This window comes from Heteronotia binoei, chromosome 18 (assembly GCF_032191835.1).
Source record: "Heteronotia binoei isolate CCM8104 ecotype False Entrance Well chromosome 18, APGP_CSIRO_Hbin_v1, whole genome shotgun sequence".
Lineage (NCBI taxonomy): Eukaryota > Metazoa > Chordata > Lepidosauria > Squamata > Gekkonidae > Heteronotia > Heteronotia binoei.
In genome coordinates, this window is record NC_083240.1 from 12,889,972 (window position 1) to 12,905,055 (window position 15,084).

Genomic DNA, 15,084 nt, shown 5'->3' on the forward strand with positions numbered 1-15,084 from the left:
CTGGAGCTTGAACAGACAACTTCCTGGGTGACCTGGGAGTAGGGTTGCCAACTCCAGTTTGGGAAATGTCTTGAGATACGGGCTGCAAAATTCCTGGAAACCTTCCAGAATGACAACCGATCTCCAGAGATTGGTTCCTGTGCGCCACAGAGTGTGGCATTTGATGGGTCATTGGTCTGCTCCGACGTGGCTTCTCTTATGTTCTCTAGAGAAAATGGCTGCTTTGGAGGTTGTAATCTGGGGAAGGAAGGGACTTTAGTGCAAGATAATGCCATCCAGTCCACCCTCAAAAGCAGTCATTTTCTCTGGAGAACCGATCTCTTGACTCTGAAAATCAGTTGTAATTCTGGAAGATCTCCAGGCCCCACTGGGAAGTTGGCAACCCTCCCTGAGACTCTTTGCATGGCCTCTGAGCCCTCTTCAGCTGCAGAAGGGAATAGCTGCATACCACACCAGACCATAGAACTGGCAGGCAGGGCTCTTTTTTTGAGCAGGAACACAGTTCCGGCTGGCTTTGCATCAGGGGGTGTGGCCTAATATGCAAATGAGTTCCTGCTGGGCTTTTTCTGCAAAAAAACCCCCTGTTGGCAGGGCCTGTGTGAAGACCGTGGATTGGGTCAGGTCTTGAAGAAGGGTTAGGAGTCAACAGAAGGATTCGGAGTCTATTTCACATCGGCCTCAAGAAACTGGGTTAGAGAACATTTAGGGTGTGGAGTTTGGGACAAAGAATAAGGATGCAAGCCTCCAGTGGGACTTGGAGATCCTGTGGGATTACAACTGATCTCCAGACTACGGAGATCAGGTCCCCTGGAGGAAGCAGTGAAAACAATGGACTGCAATGTGGAGAATACAAATCAAAAATACACTGCTCTGGGCACAACAACACAACAATCAGAATAATTTAGCGGTAGCCAGTCATATACAACAAAACACGCAAATTCCAAATATGCATTCCTAATATATGGATATATAAATTTCAGAGATTAATTCCAAATATATGGACAACCAGGGGCTGTTTCGTAGAAAAATAGGTGGTGGAGCTCACTAGCATAACCTATTAGCATACGCCACCACCACCCCACCAACCAAAAGCAACCCGACGCCAGAAAGGGGAGCCCCGGATGAGTGAGACCTGCTTGGGCTGGCTAGAGATCCAGCCAGCCCAAGCAGTCCTCGCTCACCTGGGGCTCTCCTTGGCTGCCCCCCCAGTTAAAAGGCCAGCAAGCCACCCACCACCCAAAATCACATAAGAAGTGGAGAAAGGGTAGTGTGGGCTTCTCCAGGGGTTAATGAGGGCTGCTGGGGGCATGGCAAAGCTCCTGGTGGCTGGCTGGTTGCCCGCTCTCCTAATCCAGAGATTGTTATGCAGCTGCACCTACCATTCAATGGACAAGGTAGGTAAGTGGGGAGGAGGGTGTGTGTCAGAAAGGTTCAGGAGCTGTGTTCCTGTGAGCTCCTGCTGAATCTGAGGCCTGTGGACAACGGTGGGTCGATCCAAAGTGCGTCGTTTCAAATCTTCATCAGGTCCAAGGATGAACAGATGAATATATATGGGACCTTTAACCTGGACTCCAGAGAGCTTACAATTTTAATAACTGTTATCACTTTTTGGAGCAGGGCCAAAGCAGACTCCAAAGAGCTTGCAATCTTACAGACAAGAACTTGTATTTGTATGGGAATCACCGCAAACATTCACCCATAGCTGAAGCCTGCACTAATCACACAGGGAAAGATTCTCCAGTGGGACCTGGAGATCCTGTGGAATCACAACTGATTTCCAGACTGCAGAGATCAGTTCCCCTGGAGGAAATGGCAGCTTTGGAGGGTGAATTTTATGCCGTTGTACCCCACTGAAGTCCCTTCCCAAAGCCCACTTTCCCCAGACTCGACTTCCAATTCTCCAACCAGGAGCTAACACCCTAGTTCCCCAACCTGGAGTTGGCAACTGTATTCCCCCCACCCTCTACCAGCGACCAATGGGGATCTGCAACTCTAAGAATCAAGGTATCACTCCTAAACCCTTGCAACATGACTTCAGAGGGCCTTCCTCTCTAGGTGGAACTGTTAAAATTCCACGCTGGGTGTCCAAAGGAGGAATGGAAAAATAAGTCACATCACCATAATCAAGAGACAAATCCCCAAACCCAGGCATTAGGCCTGAAGAGCTGTAATTTTGTTTCTCTGAATTGCTACCATCAGACATGAGGAAACTGCAGAAGAAGGTTGAGACTTCAAGTTCAGAAGTCTTCATGTGCTGATAATGAACGCTTTTCCTATGTAAACACCGCTTTCCTTCAGTCGCCCCAAAGCACTCTGCAGTACCTGCTAAAGAGGTGTGGGTAATTCAGTAAAAGGTAAAGATAGTCCCCTGTGCAAGCACTGAGTCATTATCAAACCATGGGGTGACATCATATAACGACGTTTTCTTGGCAGACTTTTTTCTTACTGGGTGGTTTGCCATTGTCTTCCCCAGTCATCTACACTTTACCCCCAGCAAGCTGGGTACTCATTTTACCAAGTTCGGGAGGATGGAAGGCTGAGTCAACCTTGAGCTGGCTACCTGAACCCAGCTTCCACCGGGATCAAACTAAGGTTGTGAGCAGAGTTTGGACTGCAGTACTTGAACGGCTGTCATATAGATAGTGTGGAATTGTTTTCTGTGGCCCCAGAAGGTAGGACCAGAACCAATGGGTTGAAATTAAATCAGAACGGTTTCCAGCTCAAAATTAGGAAGAACTTCCTGACAAAGCAGTTCCTCAGTGGAACAGGCTTCCTCAGGAGGAGGTGAGCTCTCCTTTCTTGGAGGTTTTTAAACAGAGGCTAGATGGCCATCTGACAGCAATGAAGATCCTGTGAATTTAGGGGGAGGTGTCTGTGAGTTTCCTGCATTGTGCAGGGGGTTGGACTAACCAGATGACCCTGGAGGTCCCTTCCATTTCTATGATTCTGTGAGTACGGAAGCTTACCACTCTGCAACAAGGAGCTACTTGGAGTAATTCAAGCTCTTTAGCTTGGAGAAACGTTGACTGCGGGGTGACATGATAGAAGTTTACAAGATTATGCATGGGCAGCGGCGTCACTAGGGCGGGGCCAAGGGGGCCATCGGCCCTCCTCCAGAGCATTCTCATTGGCCCCAGGCACTGACCCATGGTCCCTCTCAACAGGAAGGGGCTGGCCCTGGGACTAGAACGCTGCTGCTGTGTGTGGGCTGGCCGGGATTCTGAAACCGGGGCCGAGCTGCCGCCGGCTCAGCTAAAAGCGTGTGGGTGAGTGGGGGAAACTTAAATGCTGCAAAACTGGTATCTTGGATTACGGATGAGGGAGGGGCCATGTGAAGTGGGCGGGGTTGTGTGCGGAGGGGGTGATGCAGCCCTCCAAAAGGGGTGATGCCCAATGGGGGGGGGGTGTGACTTGAATCAGTTACACCCCAGGGTGCAACCCACCCTAGTGACGCCTCTGTGCATGGGGTGGAGAAAGTAGAGAAAGAAATACTTTTCTCCCTTTCTCACAATAAAAGAACTCGTGGGCATTCGATAAAATTGCTGAGCAGTTGGGTTAAAACAGATAAAAGGAAGTACTTCTTCATCTAAAGGGTGATTAACATGTGGAATTCACTGCCACAGGAGGTGGCGGCGGCTACAAGGATAGCCAGCTTCAAGAGGGGGTTAAATAAAAATATGGAGCAGAAGCCCATCAGTGGCTACTAGCCACAGTGTGTATATATATGTATACATGGCTTCTCTTATGTTCTCACTACTTAACAAATATTTCTGAAAAGGGAGAGGCTGTGGCTCAGTGGAAGAGCCTCTGCTTTGCATGCAGAAGGCCCCAAGTTCAATCCCCGGCATCTCCCGTTAAATAGGACCAGGCTGTAGGTGAGGTGAAAAATACCTCTCTGCGACCCTGGAGAGCCATTTTCAGTCTGCGTAGGCAACACTGTCCTTGACAGACCAAAGGTCCAATTCAGTGCAAGGAGGATTTTGGGGTGAAGTAGTCCCCCCTCCCCACATCAAGCCATGTGCTTCAGAACAAACCTGCAAGCGCCTATTACTGCATGCAGAGCTTCTTTACAGCAGAAACGCTTCCCAGTTGTTCCATCAGGATATGCTTATTAAAGAGAGGAGCCTCCCAAGGCGAGAGAAAGAAGGATGTTTTCATGACGTTTGGGAAGAAGAAATGCACCTTAACAGAGGATCGTTCAGGGCTGGAGGGGGCAGGGAATATCTGAAAGCACAAGCAGTGCCAACAAGCTGGTATTAACAATGGCAGAGAGGAACAATAGGAGCTAATGGAAGCGGATTGTGGAAGGAATAGCGAACGAACGACTGGCACATTTGCAAAAGAATATATGGCAGGATCCCAAGGCAAAGTTCCAAGGAATACCAGCTGGGGCATGAACAGGGAGCTATGAGAGCGGGAGGGAGGTTTTAACAGAATCAATGGAACGCATTGCCTTAAAGTAGTTCACACACACACACACACACAAAGGAGACTGAGCCGCTGGGAGAGGAGGGGGGGGGAATTCAAGGTGTCTGCTTCACCACCAGTTCTGGCTGATGGCGCCAGGCCAAGGATTTTTACAAAACAGAAATCCATTTCGCAAGGAAAGCTCGTATTCTCTGCGGCTTTTGAATATCGCACGGGAAGGTTGGCAGACGGATGGAAAACGTTCAGGCAAATTCAGCATGGCAGGCCCTGGCACGGCCCAAGATTTCAAGCAGTGTGGGGTTATGATCCGCAAGTCCTGGGCCTTGTCAGACCCACCCGGGGATGCCCTGGCCATGCAGTCCAATTGCAAGGAAAGATTTTGAGAGCAGAGGGGAAGGCTTAGACAGGAATCACAGACGCACTGGAAAGCACAGCAAAATGAAACTATAGCTGTAAATCAACCTTCCTGCATGGCCGTTGATTAGGGTTGCCAATCCCCAGGTGGGGGCAGGGGATCCCCCGGTTTGGAGACCCTCCCCCCGCTTCAGGGTCATCAGAAAGCGGAGGGAGGGGAGGGAAATGTCTGCGGGAACTCTGTTATTCCCTATGGAGATTTATTCCCATAGAAAATCATGGAGAATTGATCTGCAGGTATCTGGGGCTCTCGGGGGCCCTGTTTTTTGGGGTAGAGGCACCAAATTTTCAGTATAGCATCTAGTGCCTCTCCCCAAAATACCCCCCATGTTTCAAAAAGATTGGACCAGGAGGTCCAATTCTATGAGCCCCAAAAGAGGGTGCCCCTATCCTTCATTATTTCCTATGGAAGGAAGGCATGGTGTGCCGTCCCTTTCAATGTGATGGCCAGAACTCCCTTTGGAGTTCTATTATGCTTTTCACAGCCTTGATCTTGGCTCCACCCCCAAAGTCCCCAGATATTTCTTGAATTGGACTTGGCAACCCTACCGATGATCAATCCAAAAGACCAGTAGAAACATATCTAAAACTGCCCGTGGGGTCATATATCTTCAGATGTATTAAACTGAGACTGTGGGAATTGGAGGAAACGAAATTACGGCCAACTCTCCCTTATACTTGCTCTCCAGCTTCCTTAGGTCTTTATGCTTTTTGTGGCAAAATGCCCAATTATCTATCAGACCTAACCACTCCAAGTCATCGCAGGGCATTTATGTTGGCCAGACTAAACGCGTTTCCCTCCAAAGTTTTACAAGGGAGATATCAGCGAGTCCCTTTAGCCGACAGACTTTGCTCCTGTGGAGCGAATACCCCTGACTCAATCCAGCATATATTGCTTGATTGTTCTTTTTACCATAACCTCCGTAAAGATTTATTTGGCAAGCTTTCTTTTTCTCCAGATTTGTCTATTCTGCCACCCTGTTATTATTTATTGAGTGATACTGAGGGGGTGGTTAGTGAGGCTGTGGCAAAATTTCTGGCTGACATCCTTAAATTTAATTCTGACCATGTTTGAATGTATCTGTAAGCTCGGTTTTATTTTGATTTTATCTCCAATGTTTAAATTTTTATATTCTGTGTATTTTTATCTGAATCTATTATGCCATTAAAGGTTTGGTATGGTATGGTATGGGTAGAAAAAGCCCAGCAGGAACTCATTTGCATATTAGGTCACACCCTTTGATGTCACCATTGTTTCACACAGCAATTTTTTGTAGAAATGCCCAGCAAGAACTCATGTGGATATTAGGCCACACCTCGCCACCAGGCCAGCTGGAACTGTGTTCGAGTGCACTCCTGCTCCAAAAAGCCCTGGGGTTGCCCAGGTCTGGAGGACCTATGGGATTACAACTGATCTCCACCTAGGGTTGCGAATCCCCAGGTGGGGGCAGAGGACCCCCTGGTTTGGAGGCCCTCCCCCCACTTCTGCAAGTACCTGGGGCTCTAGAGGGGCTGTTTTTTGAGGTAGAGGCACCAAATGTGCAGCATAGCACCTGACCCCTCTACTCAAAACATCCTCCAAGTTTCAAAAGGATTGGACCAGGGGGTCCGATTCTATGAGCCCCAAAAGAAGGTGCCCCTATCAATTATTTCCAATGAATGGAAGGCATTTAAAAGCAGCATGGTTCCTTTAAATGCGATGGCCAGAACTTCCTTTGGTGTTCAGTCATGCTTGTCACACCCTTGCTCTTGGCTCCACCCCAATGTCTCTTGGCTCCACCCCCAAAGTCCCCAGATATTTCTTGAATTGGACCTGGCAACCCTATCTCCAGCTGACAGAGGTCAGTTCCCCTGGAGAAAAGGGCTGCTTTGGAGGGTGGGTTCCGTGGCATTACACCCTTGCTGAGTTTGGGGAAAGAGCTGAAAAGTGGTTTAAGGGCACACGGAATTCAGAGAAGGAAACAGAGGGTGATGAGGTCAGACTCATCCAGCAAAAAGTTGGACGTGGATCATCACAGGTTTGGCATCTATGTGGGTCCATCTGAAAGACTGATGGTTGATGGTACGTATGTGGGTGTTCCTGCCTGGCTCATTGGAGCCAGACAACCAGAGCTTGGGGACTTGGGACCAATGGATTCAAAGACCTGCTGCCCTGCACCAATCACAAGCCCCCTGCTGGTTTGAACGATCCAATAGCATGCTTGCGCTGGAACCCTGAGTTGTATAAAGTTGGCCCAGTTTGCCAATCTTATGCTTAGCCTATACTATGCTGAAATCAATAAAGAGCTGATCTTTCACTACCACCTAGCCTCATCGATGCATAAAACCCACTATATTATAGTTGACTAGGGGTGGACAACGGTAGCGCTCCAGATTTCTTTTGCCTACAACTCCCATCAGCCCCAGCCAGCATGGCCAATGGGTGGGGTTGATGGGATTTGTAGGCAAAAAACTTCTGGAGAGCTACCGTTGGCCACCCCTGGCTTTGCACAGATCCTTGGCGTTACAAAGGCAGCTTTCTTACGTTTAAAGGTCTGTGGAGAAATGAGAGTCCTCAGAAAGAAAAGGGGAAACTTGGACACTTGCAGTTGCCTCCCATCTGCAGCCTAGATTTCATTGCGGGAAATATATACCGGAAATATATCTTAAGGGGGAAATATATATATATATATATATATATATATCTACGCTTCCTATTTTGCTTCTGCAAAATGACCTTCTTTCTGCCAGCCAGGCTGGGGCCAACTGTTTTGTGATTCGAATCCTTGCAACTTAGCAACATGCAAAACACTCGCTAAATAAGGAGGCGTCTGAAATGCCATAGTAACATCCCGTTTGACCCGATGCCTGCAGAAAGCTTTATTAACATCTTTGGATCAACCTGATTTCCTTCCCCTTTCCCCCCACTCCTTTTCTTTTTGGGGAACCACCCTTGGACTCGAGATACAACACAGTCTCCTAAGCAAAGGGAAATAGCCAAAGAATGAAGAGGATCTCTCTCTCTCTCTCTCTCTCTCTCTCTGGTCTCAAAAAAGAGGAGGAAAACATACGCGCACCAAAACAGGATTAAAACCGGCCAATTCTTTGCTGCCCTCGTTTTACGAAGAGGTGATTCTAAACATAGCCTACGTGCCTACATAGTAATCAGGAACAGAAGGCAGGGACAATCGGATTCATCTCTTGGCAGTCAAAACAAACCCTGGAGCAAGTTTACTTCAGTGCACAGGGTTTTTTTTGTTTTTTTTTAAAGTCCCTGAAGTACTTGCCCAAAAGGGGTAAAAAGATCAAGACAGCATCTTTTTGCAGGGTGCCGCTAAACTGCTGAGACATTCTCCGTGTGGGGTCTGCTCTGTGGAGCAGAAGATTGCCCTTCCAGGGTTTTTGATCATATATGGCTGCTATACAGGAGAACCAGTTTGGTGTAGCGGTTAAGTGTACGGACTCTTATCTGGGAGAACCGGGTTTGATTCCTCACTCCTCCACTTGCAGTTGCTGGAATGGCCTTGGGTTAGCCACAGTTCTCGCAGAGTTGTCCTTGAAAGGGCAGCTTCTGGGAGAGCTTTCTCAGCCCCACCCACCTCACAGGGTGTCTGTTGTGGGGAAGGAAGGTAAAGGAGATTGTAAACCGCTCTGAAACTCTGATTCAGAGAGAAGGGCAGGATATAAATCTACCATCTTCTTCTAAGTCCCAAATGCCCTGAAGTGGATAGCCCAGGCTAGCCCAATCTCGTCAGGTCTCAGAAGCTAAGAAGGGTTACTGCAGAGACATTCTTGCTTGGATTACAATTAGAAAAATTTCCAAAGGAAGACAGGACTCTAATTTGGTACTTGCTATCAGCTGCTAGGACATTGTATGCGCAGCTATGGAAACAAGAAAAAATACCAGAGAAATGGGACTGGACTATGAAAGTTTTATCGTGGAGTGAAATGGACAAACTAACTAGAACATTAAGAGACTATGACTTAGAGATATTCAAAAAGGAGTGGAAGAAATTTAAAGGCTATATGGAGAAAGAGTGGAACGTAAAAAGACATTGGACAATTTTTTAGCATTAATGGGAAATATATATATATATGTATTGAACTTTGATCAGTTAGAAGTACCTTTAGTATTGAACTTGAATCTATAACTCCGGGGAAGTCAACATTGGAGGGAGGGGGGATGGTAATGCCATATGGGTTAGCACTGAAAATTTAAAATTAAGATTTGTAACCATATGTTATCAATAAATTGTTAAAACACAGAAGCTAAGAAGGGTCAGCCCTGGGTAGTTCTTGTATGGGAGACCACCAAAGAAAACACGGGTTGCTATGCAGAAGCAGAGAAAGGCAGACCGCCTCTCAAAGTCTCTTGCCTTGAAAACCCTATGAGGTCACCAAATGTCGAGTGTGACTTGATGCAGTTTCCACTACCAAGTCCCAAGGCTTGAAGGAAGCTGGTTATTTGTTTCCAGGAAAGGCATCATGGGAGAGCGGTGGCCACATTCACACCTCTCCGCCTGCCCACACACCTGAGGAAGCTCACACACAAGCTGCCTTATATGCAGGGCCGGCCTTGCCGCTAGGCAAACTAGGTGATTGCCTAGGGCGCCGGCCTTCGGGGGGGGTGATGAATGGGGTGCCCATGTGACTTGGTGATCTTATCAGTGCATGGGGGAGGCGCCATAAGGTAGCCTTGCCTAGGGTGCCAGACAGTCTAGGGCTGGCCTTGCCTTGCCTGAATCCTTCAGGAGCACATCCTTCATTACGGTCTATGGTTGCAGATGGTCTAGGCCTTGGCATCTCTATGGTGAAAGTCTCATATGCCAGACAGTCTAGGGCCAGCCCTGCTTATACGACGTCAGGCAATTGGTCCATCAAGTTCAGAGCTGTGTCTTCAGACTTGTAGTGACTCTCTGGGGTCCCAAGAGGTGGTCTTTCACATCACCTACAGCCTGATCCTTTCAACTGGAGATGGCAGGGATTGAACCTGGGACTTTGTGCATGCCAAGCAGAGGCTCTTCCGCTAAGCCACAGCCTCTCCCCAACCAATACACAATGGCAATTCCCAAATGGTAAGGAAAGATTGCTGCGCACAATCCTTGCTAGATGGTCCCATTTGAGACCACTATGCAGGGCTTTTTTGTAGCAGGAACTCCTTTGCATATTAGGCCACACACCCCTGATGTAGCCAATCCTCCTGGAGCTTACAGTAGGCCTTGTACTAAGAGCCCTGTAAGCTCTTGGTGGATTGGTGCAAGGATGTGTGCAAAAAAACCCCAAACAAACCCTTGCCATGATGTGTAAATAGTTCATGTGCTCAGAGATCCAGGCTGAAATCCCCGGTCAGCCACAGAAGTTTACTAGGCAACCAGAGACAGTCTCTCTCAATGAAGACTACCTCACTGGGCTGTTAGGAAAATGAAACGAGGACAGGAGAATCAGGTATGCTGCTTTGGCCTTCTTGGAGGGAGCCCTTCCAGACAACAAACATTTCCCCATATGATCCAGGGCTTTTTTTGTAGCAGGAACTCAATTGCATATTAGCCCCCCCCTCCCGATGTAGTCAGTCCTCCTGGATCTTACAGTAGGCCCTGTACTAAAAGCCCTGTAAGCTCTTGGAGGATTGGCTACATCAGGGTTGTGTGGCCTAATATGCAAAGGAAGTCCTGCTACAAAAATAGCCCTGCCTTTATCAAGAAGATAGAAGAAGAAGATATTGGATTTATATCCCGCTCTCCACTCCGAAGAGTCTCAGAGCGGCTCACAATCTCCTTTACCTTCCTCCCCCACAACAAACACCCTGTGAGGTGGGTGGGGCTGGAGAGGACTCTCACAGCAGCTGCCCTTTCAAGGACAACCTCTGCCAGAGCTACGGCTGACCCAAGGCCATGCTAGCAGGTGCAAGTGGAGGAGTGGGGAATCAAACCCGGTTCTCCCAGATAAGAGTCCGCACACTTAACCACTACAAACTGGCTCTTTACTGCAGAAAGACATAGATGACATTCATCAAAATTTGTTTCAACATGGTTTTCTTTCATGGAATATCTTTCACTAAAAGAATAATATACTTCAGTGTTAGATGGTCTGTAACCTTAACCAGGTTATAGTTACGTGCTGTTGGAATTTGTAGTACTTGGTTTTCATGTTGTTAATAGGTATTGATTGCTTTGTTTTTATATTATAAATAAGTGACAATGTATCTTTGCTGATATCGTCAATAAAATCTGTATTATTACTTTAAAAAAGAAACATTTCCCCATTCGTTTGACAGGATATATATATATACACACACACACACACACACACAGACACACACACACACACACACACACATACTATAAACATACTACATGCACATTTTGCAACTTCAATTGAACATGTTTGCCAAACCCTAGACCAAGGGTGGTCAAACTTGCTTAATGTAGAAGCCACACAGAATAAACACCAGATGTTTGAGAACTGCAAAATATGAACATCTGATGTTTAAGGGAAGGAAGAAAGGAAGGAAGATTTTTTTTTTATTTCATTCTTTTTATATCCCGCCCTACCCCACCGAAGCGGGCTGGAGGGAAGGAGACATGGAAAGAAAGCAACTTTAAATGCATTTCCCAAACTGCTGGCTGGCTTGGCTTGGAGAAGTGATTTAAAGAGGCAAATGCCTTCTCCAAGCCAACTGATGGGGCGGTGGGGGCTTCGAGAGCCACATAATATGTGTGAAAGAGCCACAAGTGGCTCCAGAGGTGCAGTTTGGCCACCCCTGCCCTCGACCTTTATTAAGGAGTTCATTTTCTGAGGAACTCTATGCGTTTCCCAATATTGGGCACTAACATAAATTTAAAAACCGAGTACAAAGCACAATCAGGGTTTGGGTGTTTCAATGAACATCTCCATTTTAAGTATTTATAGGTCATCTTTCTCCTACACCAAAGAGGCACTAAGCCCTAGCCTGAATGGTCCAACCTAGTCTGCTCAGATCTCGGAAGTTAAGCAGGGTCAGCCTTGGTTAGTACTTGGTTGGGAGACCATCGAGGAAGTCAGGGTTGCTATGCAGCAAGGAGGGCAGCAGACGGTCACCTTTGTAATCTCGTGCCTTGGAAACCCTAGCTGGGGCATCGAACTCGTTTTGTTATGAGGGCCGGATCTGACATAAATGAGACCTTGTCGGGCCGGGCCAAACTGGGACCACATGCATTTGCAGGCTGGATTTTTCAGATTAACAGAAACTTACGCTTTTCAAAACTTCAAGATGTCTGTTTTGGTCCTAACTGGAGAGCCAGTTTGGTGTAGTGGTTAAGTGTGCGGTCTCTTATCTGGGAGAACCGGGTTTGATTCCCCACTCCTCCACATGCAGCTGCTGGAATGGCCTTGGGTCAGCCATAACTCTGGCAGAGGTTGTCCTTGAAAGGGCAGCTGCTGTGAGAGCCCTCTCCGGCCCCATCCACCTCACAGGGTGTCTGTTGTGGGGGAGGAAGGCAAAGGAGATTGTGAGCCGCTCTGAGACTCTTCGGAGTGGAGGGTGGGATATAAATCCAATATCTTCTTCTTCTTCTAAACAGGGGTCATTTTGTAGAAAAAGAGGTGCCGGAGCTTATTAGCACAACTTATTTGCATATGCCACACACTCCTAACATCACTGGAAGGTGTACTAAATTATATCAGCTCAACATCCACCTTAAAATGCTTCTTGAATTATAACTGTCATAATAAAACCTTACTCCCATCATAATTTTTAAATTACTTTCTCCTATGTGGCCACAGTGGCATGAGGAGGATTTCCATCTGTCTGCTTTATATGTTTTGGTAATTTCCCCATTGTTTTGTGTTGGGAAAAATATTAGAACGTTTGTCAGATCTTAGAGTTCAGCAAAATCGCTACAGGTAAATGCACGAGATATGCTACCACGTTTGCTTCACTCATGCGGCAATAAACAAGAGCTGACAATAACATCCATAACATTTACATTTCTCCATCACAACGTAAAATAGTGTAAGAAAACTCTGCTAACACAGTCACGGGTATAGGCGCAATAGAGCAAAGTGAGGCTGCAGTAAACCAGAAGAGATAGGGAGATTCATCTCGTGATAAATAAAAGGCAAGCTATCGGGATGCCAGTCTCCAGGTGCGACCTGGGGAATCTCCCAGAATCACTGCTCATCTGCAGGCTATAAACATCTGCTCCCCTGGCAAAAATGGATGTTTTGGAGGTTTTGTGGCATCGTACCCCACTAAGCACCGTGTCCTCCCCAGGATCCTCCCCCAAATCTCCAGGACTTTCCTAAACTAGATGTGGCAACCCTACAGCCTCCACTAACAGTCAACAGGGACCTGGCAACCCTACACAACTGGGGGGGGGGGGGATATAAAAACATGAAGTGCTGGAAAAGAGACCCATTTGTTAGATCCAGAAACTTCACAGACTGGCCAGTGCACAAGAGAGCCCAGATACTACCAACAAGTGACTGACTTGCTGGAAAACAAGGCATTAAGGTCCCGGTCCTCTGGGAGAATAAGTAAGGCTGGATCCAGACTAAATCTTCCATTAGTGGCTTCAAATTTTTCTGCCTTCCTCCTGCTATTGCAACCACCGATCTTGCAAGAACATAAGAGAAGTATAATATAGTGCAGGGGTGGCCAACGGTAGCTCTCCAGATGTTTTTTTGCCTACAACTCCCATCAGCCCCAGCCATTGGCCTTGCTTGCTGGGGCTGATGGAGAGCTACCGTTGGCCACCCCTGATATAGTGGGTTCCATGCATGGAAGAGGCAAGGTGGTAGTGATCATCAGCTCTTTATTAAGTACAGCATAAGGTAGGCTGCACCCCAAGACTGAGGAAGGGGCCAATGGGGCCAACTATAAATACACATCAGGGTTCCCACGCAAGCATGCTATTGGACAATTCAAACCAGCAGGGGGGCCGTGATTGGAGCAGGGATTTGGATCCTGCTGCCCATTGTTCCCAAGTCCCCAAGCTCCGTTTCTAGGGCTCCAATGAGCCAGGAGGGAACACCCAATTCAGTTCTCACTTGACTCCACATACACAACCCTGTGCCATGCAGCAGCCAAAACCCAGAGGCCATCAGGAGGTGCACCAGAGGGGTCAGAACCCCAGAAGCCCTCCCGCTGTTGCTCCCCAAGCACCAAGAAGACAGAGCATCACTGCCCCAGGCACAAGAACATAAGAGAAGCCATGTTGGATCAGGTCAATGGCCCATCCAGTCCAACACCCTGTGTCACACAGTGGCCAAAACCCAGGCACCATCAGGAGGTCCACCCGCATGGCCAGATCTCCAGAAGCCTTTCCACTATTGCCCCCCAAGCACCAAGAAGACGTCAGTGGAGTACAGGGTTGCCAGTTCCTGGTTGGTGCGGTAGTTAAGAGCGATGGACTCTAATCTGGAGAACCAGGCTTGATTCTCCACTCCTCCACACGCAGCTGCTGGGTGATCTCGGGCCAGTCCCAGTTCTCAGAGCTCTCTCAGCCCCACCATCTACTTGACAGGGTGTCTATCACAGGGCGGGGGGAAAAGGAGATTATAAACTGCTCTGAGACTCCAGATGAAGGACAGGGTATAAATCCAATCTCCTCCAGTCCTCCTCCTTCTCCTGCTTCTGAAAATCTTGGGGCGGGGTGGGGGGGGCAGAGAGCCTGGGGAGGGTGGGATTTGGGTTGGGGAGGAACCTCACGGGAGTAGAGAGTCCATTTCTCAAAGCAGCCATTTTCTCCAGGGAAAGAGATCCTTGTAGTTTGGGGATCAGTTTTAGAATTCCGGGAGGTCTCCAGGCCCCTATGAGTGGAGCTTGTTGTGGAGACTGTCCAAGTACCCTGGGGCCCAAGACTGTCCTCTCCAGCAACACGAACGTTGCCATTTTGGAGAGGACGGTGATTTGTTAGAATAAAGCCCCGGCTTAGAATTGCAAAGCACAAAGCAGCACTGAGAGACCTCTGATCATCTAACCCCACAATTTCAATCCTCAATAAACCCTATTTGCTGCTGGTTCTTAAAGGGCCTTTCACGCTACCCCTTTCTTTGTTTCAAGTTTCATCATGAGTTACACCCTCCTCACCCCCCCTCCATGCACACACACAAAAAGAAATCCCAAAAGCATTTTGCTAAACCATTTTAGAAACAAGTTAAGATGAAAGAATGGGGTGGGGGTTAGGAGAGAGAACCCCCATTCTTTCCCATGTTTCGTAATTATGGGCACAGTTCAGCCTAACGTGCCAATTAACGTCCTGAAAAGTAATTCCTCAAGTTCAT